Raw genomic sequence first — 17723 nt, 5'->3', positions numbered from 1 at the left:
AATGTAATCCGTATGAACGTCCTCCCTAGACTGAACTACTTATTTCAGATGCTTCCATTCTATCTCCCAGTTTCCTTCTTCAAAACAACTAACCAAAGCATCACCAAATTTATATGGTGCAATAAAAAACCTAGGATCAAGTTTTCCACTCTATTGAAACCTGAATCTAAGGGTGGTCTTGCCCTTCCCTCCCTTCAATTGTACTACTGGTCTGCCCAAATCCGCAATATGCTAACATGGATCACAAACAGACAAGAGTCAACGTGGATTCAGATAGAAGCCCAATCCTGTGGTTCATTGCCCTTAAACTCAATTATATTCATGAATAACTTTAGTGAAGTGGGCAACATAGCCAAAACCTTTGTGATTTACAGCACCCTACTAGCGTGGAGGGACTGTAAGAAATACCTGGGCATTTCCTCCCAAATATGTTCTCACTCGCCTATAGTAGGCGACCCAGACTTGCCAAAAGCCCTGAGGGATGCCAACTTTAATCTTTGGCATACTCTAGGAATCAGGACCTTTTCAGACCTATCTCATCAGAAAACCACTACACTGAAATCCTTTCAAGAGCTCTGCAGTGAAATCGATGTGCCAAGATCCCATTTTTTAAAAAATATCTTAAAATTAGACATGTCATTTCCTCATTTACCTCCAAGAGGAGGTTTAGAACTCAGTTGAATGAAGTTGAAACCCTTCTTGTCACAGCACAATCCATTAAAGGTAAAATAGGTTACATCTATAGACTCCTTTCTGAGAAAGGAAGCTCCTCCTTTACTCATTTGAAAATAATCTGGGAAAAGGACCTTGGTCTGATCAGTGATGAGTTATGGGCGAAGGTTTGCGACAGTGTATACTGCTCCTCTACCAATGTAAAAATGAAAGAATCTAATTACAAATTTTTGTACAAATTTTATTATACTCCTTTGAGACTCCATAGAATGAAAACAGATATGTCTCCTAACTGTAAAAGATGTACCTCTGAAAGTGGAACCTATATGCATGTATTTTGGAGCTGTAGAGAGATTGCCAGATTCAAGCCCTGCAATGCCAAGAGCTGAGCAAAGAAAAGAGTCCCCTCATCCAGCTGGTCCTGGTGCTGAGTTCACAAACCTGTTCTACTAACACACTGAAGCCTCAGGACCAGCACATCCAATCAATCAGAATAAACCAAATTACAACACAGTCAAAACAAAACTACATTGCTTATTGGGAAACACAAGCACAAAGCAAAATGCAGTGCTATCTGGCCCTAAATCGACAGTACACCGTGGCTAAGTATTTGACCACGGTTACTGATCACAACCTTAGAAAAACTTTGACAAAGTACAGGCTCAGTGAGCACAGCCTTGCCATTGAGAAGTGTTGTTACTGTTGTCCTGTTGACAATTTTTATTGTTATTATTTTCATATTGTAAAAATCCAAAGTATGCTTTGGCAATATGTACATTGTTACGTCATGCCAATAAAGCAAATTGAATTGAGAGAGAGAGAGAGAGAGCGAGACCGACCGCGTGAGAGAGAGCGAGACCGACCGCGTGAGAGAGAGCGAGACCGACCGCGTGAGAGAGAGCGAGACCGACCGCGTGAGAGAGAGCGAGACCGACCGCGTGAGAGAGAGCGAGACCGACCGCGTGAGAGAGAGCGAGACCGACCGCGTGAGAGAGAGCGAGACCGACCGCGTGAGAGAGAGCGAGACCGACCGCGTGAGAGAGAGCGAGACCGACCGCGTGAGAGAGAGCGAGACCGACCGCGTGAGAGACATGGTTTTTAGAGTGAAGTACATAGGACAAAAACAAAAAGAAAACTGCAAGACTGAATAGGAGACAAAACAAGCAACAAACAAAGAGTTTCTTTTACAAAAGCCTGTTTTTCATAAAATTGTACAGTTATCTTAGCTAGCTGAATTGTGTACCAGTTGCTACGCCCACCAGACATCCAAACGGAGAACGCTAAGACAAGTTTCAAATTTGTTGATGGGACAGAACCATGAATGCCTGTTTGCAGATCTTACCAGTTGCAAAACAAGAGCAAATTTAATACCAAGGGTTATTTGCAACCATTTCCCTTTCTCAAAAAAGAGGAGGCAGTCAAGGATGTCAGATCAGCATTTTTGAAGAAGCTGACCAGAGCAACACGTATCAAACACGTATCAAACAAAAAACTTATATAATAATGGAACTGTATTGATACAATGATTTAAGCCTCCAGGCTTTTGAGAATAGGTTTGCTACCCTAAAAGCAGAAGCTAAACCCATCTCAGAAACTGAGGAAAAAGATAAGGATGGAGATGGAGAAAAGCAGGCCCCAATGATCTCTGTGACCCAGCAAGAAGCCCTCAGTGTCCCGCTACCTACCTCACCTGCAGCAGACAGAGCCAAGGACATGCCTACAACACTAAGAACACCTGCTATGCAGCGTTTCCCCACTCCCTCTCTCTAGTCGAAGGTCATAGAATTCAGAGAGAACAGGCTTCAAGAAGAGGACACTGTCCAGAAACTAAAAGAAGAGATGAAACAGTTCAGGGAGGAGAGCAGCCCATCTATCCCAGTCTAGGTCAGAATACCAGCCTCCCAGTTTAGGTCAGAATACCAGCCTCCCAGTCTAGGTCAGAATACCAGCCTCCCAGTCTAGGTCAGAATACCAGCCTCCCAGTCTGCTCCAGCCCAGGTCAGAATACCAGCCTCCCAGTCTGCTCCAGCCCAGGTCAGAATACCAGCCTCCCAGTCTGCTCCAGCCCAGGTCAGAATACCAGCCTCCCAGTCTGCTCCAGCCCAGGTCAGAATACCAGCCTCCCAGTCTGCTCCAGCCCAGGTCAGAATACCAGCCTCCCAGTCTGCTCCAGCCCAGGTCAGAATACCAGCATCCCAGTCTGTTCCAGCCCAGGTCAGAATACCAGCCTCCCAGTCTGCTCCAGTCCAGGTCAGAATATCAGCCTCCCAGTCTGCTCCAGCCCAGGTCAGAATACCAGCATCCCAGTCTGCTCCAGCCCAGGTCAGAATACCAGCCTCCCAGTCTGCTCCAGCCCAGGTCAGAATACCAGCCTCCCAGTCTGCTCCAGCCCAGGTCAGAATACCAGCATCCCAGTCTGCTCCAGCCCAGGTCAGAATCCCAGTCTGCTCCAGCCCAGGTCAGAATACTAGCCTCCCAGTCTGCTCCAGCCCAGAATCCCAGTCTGCTCCAGTCCAGGTCAGAATACCAGCATCCCAGTCTGCTCCAGCCCAGGTCAGAATTACTAGCCTCCCAGTCTGCTCCAGCCCAGGTCAGAATACCAGCATCCCAGTCTGCTCCAGCCCAGGTCAGAATACTAGCCTCCCAGTCTGCTCCAGCCCAGGTCAGAATCCCAGTCTGCTCCAGCCCAGGTCAGAATACCAGCCTCCCAGTCTGCTCTAGCCCATTTCAGAATACCAGCCTCCAAGTCTGCTCCACCCCAGGTGAGAATACCAGCCTCCAAGTCTGCTCCACCCCAGGTGAGAATACCAGCCTCCAAGTCTGCTCCACCCCAGGTGAGAATACCAGCCTCCAAGTCTGCTCCACCCAAACAGTCACCCACAACTGCAATCCTTATTGATTAAAATGGGAAGTTCTTAGTCCAGGAAAGATGATTCCCTAGACACCAGATGTATAAGTTCTGGTGTCCTACAACTGACAGTGCAATGCAGCTACTCAGTCAGACCAGGATTGACACCCCTGACAACATCATCATCATCCACACTGGCACAAACCACCTTCATGCCAAAGGTGAAAATGTATCTGGGGCAGTGAGAAGAGTGGCAGAACGGGCACAGGCTATGTTCCCAACAACCAATATAGTTGTGTCCACCTTCTTACCAAGAAAAGACTTCCCAGGAAAGTTGATTGACAAAATAAATCAACAGATCACTGTGGACTGTGGCTCACTGCTCAACGTCAGAATGGCTCACCACCCCACTCTGACATGTCAACACTTATACGATAATGTACATCTTGATGAGGACAGTATCAGAACCTTTTCCAAGGACCTAAACGATGCAACACTTGGCAGGGACCCACGCACCCACCAACCCAGCAGCAGAGACCCCCCCGCTCCACTTTCTGTCAGTACCCCCACCATCCCTAGTAGAGAAGAGCCAGACACGGCTTATTACAGCACAGATTTACCAGACTAGACCAGTCCCATCACAACACAGCTCTACTAGACCCGGCCCATCACAACACAGCTCTACTAGACCCGGCCTATCACAACACAGCTCTACTAGACCCGGCCCATCACAACACAGCTCTACTAGACCAGGCCCATCATACATAGCATTACTAGATAGAAGTCGACCGATTATTGGAGGGCCAAAAAAAAAGCCGATACCGATTACTCGGCCGATTGTTTTGTTGTTGTAATAATGACAATAACAATACTGAATGAACACTTATTTTAACTTAATCAATAAAATCAATTTAGCCTCAAATAAAATGAAACATGTTCAATTTGTTTAAATAATGCAAAAAAAAGTGTTGGAGGAGAAAGTAAAAGTGCAATATGTGTCATGTAAAATAAGCTAATGTTTAAGTTCCTTGCTCAGAACATGAGAACATATGAAAGCTGGTGGTTCCTTTTAACAGGATACTTCAATATTACCATGTAAGAAGTTTTAGGTTGTAGTTATTACAGGAATTATAGGACAATTTCTCTCTATACGATTTGTATTTCATACACCTTTGACTATTGGATGTTCTTATAGGCACTACAGTATTGCCAGTGTAATAGTATAGCTTCCGTCCCTCTCCTCACCCCTACCTGGGCTTGAACCAGGAACACATTGACAACAGCCACCCTCAAAGCAGCGTTACCCATCGCTCCGAGGCCCTTGCAGAGCAACGGGAAGAACCACTCCAAGTCTCAGATCGAGTGACGTTTGAAACGCTATTAGCACGCACCACCCTAACTAGCTAGCCATTTCACATCGGTTACACAAGCCCAATCTCGGGACTTGAATTGAAGTCATAAACAGCTCAATGCTTGAAGCACAGCGACGAGCTGCTGGCAAAATGTACGAAAGTGCTGTTTGAATGAATGCTTACAAGCCTGCTGGTGTCTACCACCACTCAGTCAGACTGCTCTATCAAATCATAGACTTAGTTATAACATAATAACACACAGAAATACGAGTCTTCAGTCATTAATATGGTCGAATCCGGAAACTATCATCTCGAAAACAAGACGTTTATTATTACAGTGAAATACAGAAACTTTCCGTATTTTATCTAAATGGGTGGCATCTATAAGTCTAAATATTCCAGTTACATTGCACAACCTTCAATGTTACGTTATAATTACGTAAAATTCTGTCAAAAGTTGCATATACACGGACTCTGTGTGCAATGAACGCAAGAGAAGTGACAATTTCACCTAGTTAATATTGCCTGCTAACCTGGATTTTTTTGTGTGCAAAATATAGATCTGAATGAATGAAATATTCTTATTAAATACTTTTTTCTTTACATAGCTGAATGTGCTGACAACAAAATCACACAAAAATTATCAATGGCTGGGCATGCTCCTGATGAGGTGGCGGATGGTCTCCGGAGGGATCTCCTCCCAGACCTGGACTAAAGCATCCGCCAACCCCAGGACAGTCTGTGGTGCAATGTGGAGTTGGTGGATGGAGCGAGACATGATGTCCCAGATGTGCTCAATTGGATTCAGGTCTGGGGAACGGGCGGGCCAGTCCATAGCATCAATGCCTTCCTCTTGCAGGAACTGCTGACACACTCCAGCCACATGAGGCCTAGCATTGTCTTGCATTAGGAGAAACCCAGGGCCAACCGCACCAGCATATGGTCTCACAAGGGGTCTGACGATCTCATCTCGGTACCTAATGGCAGTCAGGCTACCTCTGGCGAGCACATGGAGGGCTGTGCTGCCCCCCAAAGAAATGCCACCCCACACCGCCAAACCGGTCATGCTGGAGGATGTAGCAGGCAGCAGAACGTTCTCCACGGCGTCTCCAGACTCTGTCACGTCTGTCACATGTGCTCAGTGTGAACCTGCTTTCATCTGTGATGAGCACAGGGCGCCAGTGGCAAATTTGCCAATCTTGGTGTTCTCTGGCAAATGCCAAACGTCCTGCACGGTGTTGGGCTGTAAGCACAACCCCCACTTGTGGACGTTGGGCCCTCATACCACCCTCATGGAGTCTGTTTCTGACCGTTTGAGCAGACACATGCACATTTGTGGCCTGCTGTGGAGGTCATTTTGCAGGGCTCTGGCAGTGCTCCCCCTGCTCCTCCTTGCACAAAGGCAGAGGTAGCGGTCCTGCTGCTGGGTTGGTGCCCTCCTACGGCCTCCTCCACGTCTCCTGATGTACTGGCCTGTCTCCTGGTAGCGCCTCCATGCTCTGGACACTACGCTGGCACACAGCAAACCTTCTTGCCACAGCTTGCATTGATGTGCCATGCTGGATGAGCTGCACTACCTGAGCCACTTGTGTGGGTTGTAGACTCCGTCTCATGCTACCACTAGAGTGAAGGCACCGCCAGCATTCAAAAGTGACCAAAACATCAGCCAGGAAGCATAGGAACTGAGAAGTGGTCTGTGGTTATCACCTGCAGAACCACTCCTTTATTGGGAGGGTCTTGCTAATTGCCTATAATGTCCACCTGTTGTCTATTCCATTTGCACAACAGCATGTGACATTTATTGTCAATCAGTGTTGCTTCCTAAGTGGACAGTTTGATTTCACAGAAGTGTGATTGACTTGGAGTTACATTGTGTTGTTTAAGTGTTCCCTTTATTTTTTTGAGCAGTGTATATACTTCTGTGTATTGATTTTAAGAAAGGGATTGATGTTTATGGCTAGGTACAGTCGTGCAACGATTGTGCTTTTTTCGCATATGCGCTTTTGTTAAATCACCCCGTTTGGCCAAGTTGGCTGTCTTTGTTAGGAAGAAATAGTCTTCACAGAGTTCGCAACGAGCCAGGTTAGCAGGCAATATTAACTAAATATGCAGGTTTAAAAATATATAAAAGTATATAAAAATATATACTTGTGTATTGATTTTAAGAAATGTTTATGGTTAGGTACACATTGGAGCAAGACAGTCCTTTTTCGATAAAACGCACCGCATGGATTATATGCAACGCAGGACACGCTAGATAAACTAGTAATATCATCAACCATGTGTAGTTTATTATTATTATTTTAACCTTTATTTAACTAGGCAAGTCAGTTAAGAACAAATTCTTATTTTCAATGACGGCCTAGTGGGTTAACTGCCTGTTCAGGGGCAGAACGACAGATTTGTACCTTGTCAGCTCGGGGGTTTGAGCTTGCAACCTTCCAGTTACTAGTCCAACACTCTAATCACTAGGCTACCCTGCCAGCCCAGTTAACTAGTGATTATGATTGATTGATTGTTTTTTATAAGATAAGTTTAATGCTATCTAGCAACTTACCTTGGCTTCTTACTGCATTCGTGTAACAGGCAGTCTCCTCGTGGAGTGCTGTGTAATCAGGTGGTTAGAGCGTTGGACTAGTTAACTGTAAGGTTGCAAGATTGAATCCCCGAGCTGACAAGGTAAAAATCTGTCATTCTGCCCCTGAACTAGGCAGTTAACCCACCGTTCCTAGGCCGTCATTGAAAATAAGAATGTGTTCTTTAACTGACTTGCCTAGTTAAATAAAGGTGTAAAAAAACAAAAATATATTTATTAAATTGGCCAAATCGGTGTCCAAAAATAACGATTTCCGCTTGTTATGAAAACGTGAAAATCGGCCCTAATTAAATCGGCCATTCCGATTAATCGGCCGACCTCTACTACTAGACCAGGCCCATCACAATACAGCACTACTGGCCCATCACAACACAGCACTGACCACTACTTTAGGGTCGAGCAGAACACTGTCCTTCAGAGAAGTACACCACATGATGCAGTCCATACCATGTATCATTCAGATCATCAGCGTACGTATGCTAAGGTAACCTCTGGCAAAAGACACCTAGAACAATCAGAGAAGAGAGATGCTCCAACTGCTGCATCTAATATGCATACTACTGGGCTAGACACACCATTTAATTCACAGACAGGGTTGCAGATTGCATTTCACTTATTTTTTGGGCAATCTTATTCCATTCTTATTAATTTGTTTACAACTATTCTTTATTTTATTTCCACTGGTATTATACTAATAATTATATGTAATGGTGTGTGTGTGTGTGTGTGTGTGTGTGTGTGTGTGTGTGTGTGTGTGTGTGTGTGTGTGTGTGTGTGTGTGTGTGTGTGTGTGTGTGTGTGTGTGTGTGTGTGTGTGTGTGTGTGTGTGTGTGTGTGTGTGTGTGTGTGTGTGTGTGTGTGTGTGTGTGTGTGTGTGTGTGTGTGTGTGTGTGTATATATATATAATAATTATTTTCCAATGTACTTTACTCAAACCGGTGAATATCACTTATTATAAATTAGATCATTAACTATCAGCTCTTGGAATATCCAGGGCCTATACTCTTCACATTTTGGTTATAAAACATTGATTAAAAACATTGATTAAAAACATCAAGGGACAGGACATCATAATCCTACTGGAAACATGGTGTCGTGGAGACATAGATACTCAGTGTCCCTCAGGCTATAGAGAAAGTTTACTACCATCAATCAAACATTAAAATGTTAAACGGGGCCGAACTCAGGTGGAATCATCATTTGGCATAAGCAGGACTTAGCACTGAATGAAATGTAAAAAGGTACTAATCATATTAGGCTAAAACTTAACAGAGGTACAATATATTGTAACAATGATGTTTACATATGTACAGCTTATGCTCCTCCTTCAGATTCATCATATTATGATGATCAGTTTTTTTTACAATATCCATACAGAAATCATTACATTTCTGTAAAGTGCATATTTGAGGAGATTTCAATGCAAGAACAGGTTCTGAGCCTGACTACACTGATGCGGGAGGTAACCATCACATATTTGGACACCCCTCCTTGTACAGTAGCCCTATTATAAATAATAGAAACAGTCCTGACCAAATACTGAACAAACATGGAAAAGAGTTAGTACATCTCTGTAGGCCTGTACATGCTTAATGGTAGAATCAGAGGGGACTCTTTAGGTCAGTTTACTTACTGCTCAGCTCTTGGGACAAGTGTAGTCGATTATGCCGTCACTGACATTGACCCCTCCTCCATTAGTGCATTCACTGTCAGACCACAGACACCATTGTCAGATCAACATGTTTCTGAAGAAATTAACCAGGAATATTCATTTTTTTTTAAACAGCCCAATAAACACTACAACATAAACCAACCATACAGGTGGGGTCAAAACAGCCCAATAAACACTACAACATAAACCAACCGTACAGGTGGGGTCAAAACAGCCCAATAAACACTACAACATAAACCAACCGTACAGGTGGGGTCAAAACAGCCCAATAAACACTACAACATAAACCAACCGTACAGATGGGGTCAAAACAGCCCAATAAACACTACAACATAAACCAACCGTACAGGTGGGGTCAAAACAGCCCAATAAACACTACAACATAAACCAACCGTACAGGTGGGGTCAAAACAGCCCAATAAACACTACAACATAAACCAACCGTACAGGTGGGGTCAAAACAGCCCAATAAACACTACAACATAAACCAACCGTACAGGTGGGGTCAAAACAGCCCAATAAACACTACAACATAAACCAACCGTACAGATGGGGTCAAAACAGCCCAATAAACACTACAACATAAACCAACCGTACAGGTGGGGTCAAAACAGCCCAATAAACACTACAACATAAACCAACCGTACAGGTGGGGTCAAAACAGCCCAATAAACACTACAACATAAACCAACCGTACAGGTGGGGTCAAAACAGCCCAATAAACACTACAACATAAACCAACCGTACAGGTGGGGTCAAAACAGCCCAATAAACTCTACAACATAAACCAACCGTACAGATGGGCTCCAAACAGTGCAGAGAGATTCATTGAAACATTGAACTCAAATGAAATTATGAACTCTATACAGGTCTTCAATAACTCACAATACCAAAACAATAAAGGTGTTAATTCAGCTACACTACAACATAAACCAACCGTAAACATCATCTGCATATTCCAAAAGATGGGCTCCAAACAGTGCAAAGAAAATTTGAAATTATGAACTCTAAAAACTCAAAGAAAACAATAAAGCAACATCAGAAATCAAAAAAAGAAGCAAAAAACCAAACATCAGAAACAAACAAAAAAAATGTTTCTGAAAATGTTTTGATAACGAATGTAAAATAATTAGAAAACACCTAAAACAAATGTCAAATGAAAAACATAAGCAGCAAAACAACCCAGAGCTACGATATGAATACTCTGAAACAGCATAAACATACACTGCAAGAAATTGAATTATACCAACAAGACACTTGATGCAATTGACCAAAATCAGTTCTGGGACATGTGTAACAATTTAAGCACGACAAAGCCACAAGAATTAGCCATACAAGATGTAGGAATTTGGAAAACATCCCACAAAAAGATACAACAGAACGAATGAGAAAATAAAGAAATTGAACATCCTTGAATCAGTCACGAAAAACAACTAAAATCCATTAGATGACCCAATAATCCAACAGGAACTAAATGAGAAGCTCAAATCTATAAAATCAAGGAAGGCTTGTGGTCTAGACAACATCAGAAATGAAATGCTGAAAAACAGCACACCTGAATTGCAAAATGCTGTGCTTAAATTGTTCAACATGGTTTTAACTTCTGGCTACTTCCCTGAAGTCTGGAACCAGGGGCTCATCTCCCCTAACCACAAAAGTGGAGACAAATCAGACCCCAATAATTACAGGGGAATTTGCGTAAACAGTAACTTGAGAAAGGGTTTCTGTAGCATTTAGAATTCAAGAATTCAAACCTTCCTTCAAGAAAACCAATGTAATAAGTAAATGTCAAATTGGCTTTCTCCCTAACCATCACACTACTGACCATATATACACCTTACACACACTAATTAATAAACACCATCACACTACTGACCATATATACACCTTACACACACTAATTAATAAACACCATCACACTACTGACCATATATACACCTTACACACACTAATTAATAAACACCATCACACTACTGACCATATATACACCTTACACACACTAATTAATAAACACCATCACACTACTGACCATATATACACCTTACACACACTAATTAATAAACACCATCACACTACTGACCATATATACACCTTACACACACTAATTAATAAACACCATCACACTACTGACCATATATACACCTTACACACACTAATTAATAAACACCATCACACTACTGACCATATATACACCTTACACACACTAATTAATAAACACCATCACACTACTGACCATATATACACCTTACACACACTAATTAATAAACACCATCACACTACTGACCATATATACACCTTACACACACTAATTAATAAACACCATCACACTACTGACCATATATACACCTTACACACACTAATTAATAAACACCAATCACCATCACTACTGACCATATATACACCTTACACACACTAATTAATAAACACCATCACACTACTGACCATATATACACCATCACACTACACACACTAATTAATAAACACCATCACACTACTGACCATATATACACCTTACACACACTAATTAATAAACACCATCACACTACTGACCATATATACACCTTACACACACTAATTAATAAACACCATCACACTACTGACCATATATACACCTTACACACACTAATTAATAAACACCATCACACTACTGACCATATATACACCTTACACACACTAATTAATAAACACCATCACACTACTGACCATATATACACCTTACACACACTAATTAATAAACACCATCACACTACTGACCATATATACACCTTACACACACTAATTAATAAACACCATCACACTACTGACCATATATACACCTTACACACACTAATTAATAAACACCATCACACTACTGACCATATATACACCTTACACACACTAATTAATAAACACCACCTCACTACTGACCATATATACACCACACACTAATTACACACACTAATTAATAAACACCATCACACTACTACTGACCATATATACACCTTACACACACTAATTAATAAACACCATCGCACTACTGACCATATATACACCTTACACACACTAATTAATAAACACCATCACACTACTACCATATATACACCTTACACACACTAATTAATAAACAATTAATAAACACCATCACACTCACTACTGACCATATATACACCTTACACACACTAATTAATAAACACCATCACACTACTGACCATATATACACCTTACACACACTAATTAATAAACACCATCACACTACTGACCATATATACACCTTACACACACTAATTAATAAACACCACCTCACTACTGACCATATATACACCTTACACACACTAATTAATAAACACCACCTCACTACTGACCATATATACACCTTACACACACTAATTAATAAACACCACCTCACTACTGACCATATATACACCTTACACACACTAATTAATAAACACCACCTCACTACTGACCATATATACACCTTACACACACTAATTAATAAACACCACCTCACTACTGACCATATATACACCTAATTAATAAACACCACACTAATTAATAAACACCACCTTACACACACTAATTAATAAACACCACCTCACTACTGACCATATATACACCTTACACACACTAATTAATAAACACCACCTCACTACTGACCATATATACACCTTACACACACTAATTAATAAACACCACCTCACTACTGACCATATATACACCTTACACACACTAATTAATAAACACCACCTCACTACTGACCATATATACACCTTACACACACTAATTAATAAACACCACCTCACTACTGACCATATATACACCTTACACACACTAATTAATAAACACCACCTCACTACTGACCATATACACACCTTACACACACTAATTAATAAACACCACCTCACTACTGACCATATATACACCACCTTACACACACTAATTAAAAACACCACCACACTACTGACCATATATACACCTTAATTAATAAACACCACCTCACTACTGACATATACACACTAATTTAATAAACACCACCTCACTACTGACCATATATACACCTTACACACACTAATTAATAAACACCACCTCACTACTGACCATACTGACACATACTACTGACCATATACACACCTTACACACACTAATTAATAAACACCACCTCACTACTGACCATTAACACCTAACACAATTAAAAACACCACCTCACTACTGACCATATATACACCTTACACACACTAATTAATAAACACCACCTCACTACTGACCATATATACACCTTACACACACTAATTAATAAACACCACCTCACTACTGACCATATATACACCTTACACACACTAATTAATAAACACCACCTCACTACTGACCATATATACACACCTTACACACACTAATTAATAAACACCACCTCACTACTGACCATATATACACCTTACACACACTAATTAATAAACACCACCTCACTACTGACCATATACACACCTTACACACACTAATTAATAAACACCACCTCACTACTGACCATATATACACCTTACACACACTAATTAAAACACCACCACACTACTGACCATATATACACCTTACACACACTAATTAATAAGGGGAAAATCTTTGCTTGCTTTAATGACTTAAAAAAGCATTTGATTATATTTGGCATGAAGGACTATTCTTCAAAATTCTCCAAAGTGTGCTTGGTGGTAAGTTGTATGACTTAATAAAATGTATGTACACAGAAAACAAGTGTGCAATAAAAATCACAAACGAAAAAAACAGAATTCTTTCCACAACGTCGAGGTGTGAGACAAGGCTGCAGTTGGAGAGCAAATCTTTTCAACATTTATATCAATGAATTCGCAGACATTTTGGACCATTCTCCAGCCCCAGGACTCACACTATTTGACACCGAGGTAAAATACCTGCTATATGCTGATGACTTGGTACTTATATCACCAACCAAAGAAGGTCTTCAACAGAACCTTAACATTCTAGAGCAATATTGCCATAATTGGGCCCTGGTAGTAAATATCCAAAAAGCAAAAATCATGATTTTCCAAAAAAATATATAATTATTCAGAAACACAAATATAAATTCACCCTGAACAACACCATAATTGACCATAACTAAAAATGACACATACCTTGGTCTGACCATATCTGCATCGGGAAACTTTAATATGGCAGTGAAGGCACTCAAAGAAAAATCCCGCAGAGCATCATATGTAATAAAATTAAATGATTCAATATCAACATCCCAATTAGAATTTGGACCAAAATATTTGACAGTGTAATCCTACCAATAGCTCTTTACGGAAGTGAGGTTTGGGAGCCACTCGAACTCGACTTTAAAATGAGGGACAAACATCTAATTGAAGCCCTACATACAGAATTCTGTCGGAAGAGACAGAGAAATACACCAACTAATGCATGTAGGGCAGAATTGGGCCATCGCTTTCCAGTAGTAATGAAAATATAGAAAAGATCATTAAAGTTTTGGCTACATCTAAATTCAAGTCCACTGCTTCAAAAGAAAGAATTCCAATAAACAAAATTATGAATAAATCAAAGGACTCATATTTACAACATTGGAAAAACGAAACAAAATCCCAAATCCCAAATCCCAAACAAAATCCCAAAGCCGACTAAACTGCTATCTGACTCTAAACAGAGAATATGAATTGGCTGATTATCTCTACTCTGTCAGAGATACAAAGCAGAGACAGATCCTTACCAAGTACAGGCTGAGTGACATCAATTGGCAATAGAAACTGGCAGAGATAGAAAAAAACATGGCTACCCAAAGAGGAGCGTGTATGTGGTCACTGTGGACAGAAACAGAGATGCACTTTCTCCGTTACTGTGAGAAATATTCCTCACCAAGAGATTCATTATTCACAGATATTACTACATTTATTCCAAATGTTAACTTATTAAACCCAGAGGGAAAACTAAAAATACTCATGGGAGAAGGAGCAACGGCTCATCTTCCAGCCAAATATGTATTAGCCTGCCATAGCCTGAGGGACACTGAATAATATCTGCATAGTAAATAGTGACTTACTTATTATTATTATTATTATTATTGAGAACGAGAGCGACGCACCGTGAGAGAGAGAGCAACACACACCGTGAGAGCGAGAGAGACGCCGTGAGAGAGAAAACGAGAGAGAGACGCCGTGAGAGAGAAAACGAGAGAGAGACGCCGTGAGAGAGAAAACGAGAGAGAGACGCCGTGAGAGAGAAAACGGGAGAGAGACGCCGTGAGAGAGAAAACGGGAGAGAGACGCCGTGAGAGAGAGAGGGAGCGAGACGCCGTGAGAGAGAGAGGGAGCGAGACGCCGTGAGAGAGAGAGGGAGCGAGACGCCGTGAGAGAGAGAGGGAGCGAGACGCCGTGAGAGAGAGAGGGAGCGAGACGCCGTGAGAGAGAGAGAGGAGCGAGACGCCGTGAGAGAGAGAGAGGGAGCGAGACGCCGTGAGAGAGAGAGGGAGCGAGACGCCGTGAGAGAGAGAGAGCGAGACGCCGCGAGAGAGAGAGAGCGAGACGCCGCCAGAGAGAGAGAGCGAGACGCCGCCAGAGAGAGAGCGCGAGACGCCGCCAGAGAGAGCGCGAGACACCGCCAGAGAGAGCGAGACACCGCCAGAGAGAGCGCGAGACACCGCCAGAGAGAGCGCGAGACACCGCCAGAGAGAGCGCGAGACACCGCCAGAGAGAGCGCGAGACACCGCCAGAGAGAGCGCGAGACACCGCCAGAGAGAGCGCGAGACACCGCCAGAGAGAGCGCGAGACACCGCCAGAGAGAGCGCGAGACACCGCCAGAGAGAGCGCGAGACACCGCCAGAGAGAGCGCGAGACACCGCCAGAGAGAGCGCGAGACACCGCCAGAGAGAGCGCGAGACACCGCCAGAGAGAGCGCGAGACACCGCCAGAGAGAGCGCGAGACACCGCCAGAGAGAGCGCGAGACACCGCCAGAGAGAGCGCGAGACACCGCGAGAGAGCCAGAGAGAGCGCGAGACACCGCCAGAGAGCCAGAGAGAGCGCGAGACACCGCGAGAGAGCCAGAGAGAGCGCGAGACACCGCGAGAGAGCCAGAGAGAGCGCGAGACACCGCGAGAGAGCCAGAGAGAGCGCGAGACACCGCGAGAGAGCCAGAGAGAGCGCGAGACACCGCGAGAGAGCCAGAGAGAGCGCGAGACACCGCGAGAGAGCCAGAGAGAGCGCGAGACACCGCGAGAGAGCCAGAGAGACCGCGAGAGAGAGCCGCGAGACACCGCCAGAGAGAGCGCGAGACACCGCGAGAGAGCCAGAGAGAGCGCGAGACAGCCAGAGAGAGCGCGAGACAGCCAGAGAGAGCGCGAGACAGCCAGAGAGAGCGCGAGACAGCCAGAGAGAGCGCGAGACAGCCAGAGAGAGCGCGAGACAGCCAGAGAGAGCGCGAGACAGCCAGAGAGAGCGCGAGACACCGCGGGAGAGCCAGAGAGACACCGCGAGAGAGGCAGGGAGAGCCAGAGAGACACCGCGAGAGAGGCAGGGAGAGCCAGAGAGACACCGCGAGAGAGGCAGGGAGAGCCAGAGAGACACCGCGAGAGAGGCAGGGAGAGCCAGAGAGACACCGCGAGAGAGGCAGGGAGAGCCAGAGAGACACCGCGAGAGAGGCAGGGAGAGCCAGAGACACACCGCGAGAGAGGCAGGGAGAGCCAGAGACACACCGCGAGAGAGGCAGGGAGAGCCAGAGACACACCGCGAGAGAGGCAGGGAGAGCCAGAGACACACCGCGAGAGAGGCAGGGAGAGCCAGAGACACACCGCGAGAGAGGCAGGGAGAGCCAGAGACACACGGCGAGAGAGGCAGGGAGAGCCAGAGACACACGCGAGAGAGGCAGGGAGAGCCAGAGAGACACCGCGAGAGAGGCAGGGAGAGCCAGAGAGACACCGCGAGAGAGGCAGGGAGAGCCAGAGACACACCGCGAGAGAGGCAGGGAGAGCCAGAGACACACTGCGAGAGAGGCAGGGAGAGCCAGAGACACACCGCGAGAGAGGGAGAGCCAGAGACACACCGCGACAGAGGGAGAGCCAGAGACACACCGCGACAGAGGGAGAGCCAGAGACACACACCGCGAGAGAGGGAGAGCCAGAGACACACACCGCGAGAGAGGGAGAGCCAGAGACACACACCGCGAGAGAGGGAGAGCCAGAGACACACACCGCGAGAGAGGGAGAGCCAGAGACACACACCGCGAGAGAGGGAGAGCCAGAGACACACCGTGAGAGAGGGAGAGCCAGAGAGAGACCGAGAACTCGAGAAAGAAAGGGAGAGTCTGAGAAAGAGAGAGAGAGACCGAGAACTCGAGAAAGAAAGGGAGAGTCTGAGAAAGAGAGAGAGACCGAGAAAGTGTCACAGGCAATTAGACTTTAGTGTCAGAGCAGCAGACAGCTGTGGGTTAACCATCTACCTGTGGGTTGAGCTGTGTCAGCTGATTAAACCACTGTGTGTGTGTTTTTAGACAGACAGAGTGGCAGGTGTACTTTAAGCAGTGCGAGGTAGTAAAAATGATGGATGTTGAAAAAGTGCACACTCATTCCTATTGTGTTTTTGCGAGGGAGGGTG

General features: G+C 44.2%; 1 protein-coding gene across 6 annotated transcripts in view; it reads right to left on the bottom strand.

Moving 5' to 3' along the window:
* The window catches only part of tfeb (transcription factor EB), a 118422-nt gene that overhangs the window by 13467 nt on the left and 87232 nt on the right, over positions 1 to 17723 (bottom strand). The gene's annotated exons all lie outside the window — the stretch shown is intronic.

The sequence above is a fragment of the Oncorhynchus gorbuscha genome, linkage group LG03, assembly GCF_021184085.1.
Source record: "Oncorhynchus gorbuscha isolate QuinsamMale2020 ecotype Even-year linkage group LG03, OgorEven_v1.0, whole genome shotgun sequence".
NCBI classification, from domain to species: Eukaryota; Metazoa; Chordata; class Actinopteri; order Salmoniformes; family Salmonidae; genus Oncorhynchus; species Oncorhynchus gorbuscha.
Note: the sequence above shows the minus strand (reverse complement) of the source record. Positions and strands in the feature narration are given on the sequence as shown.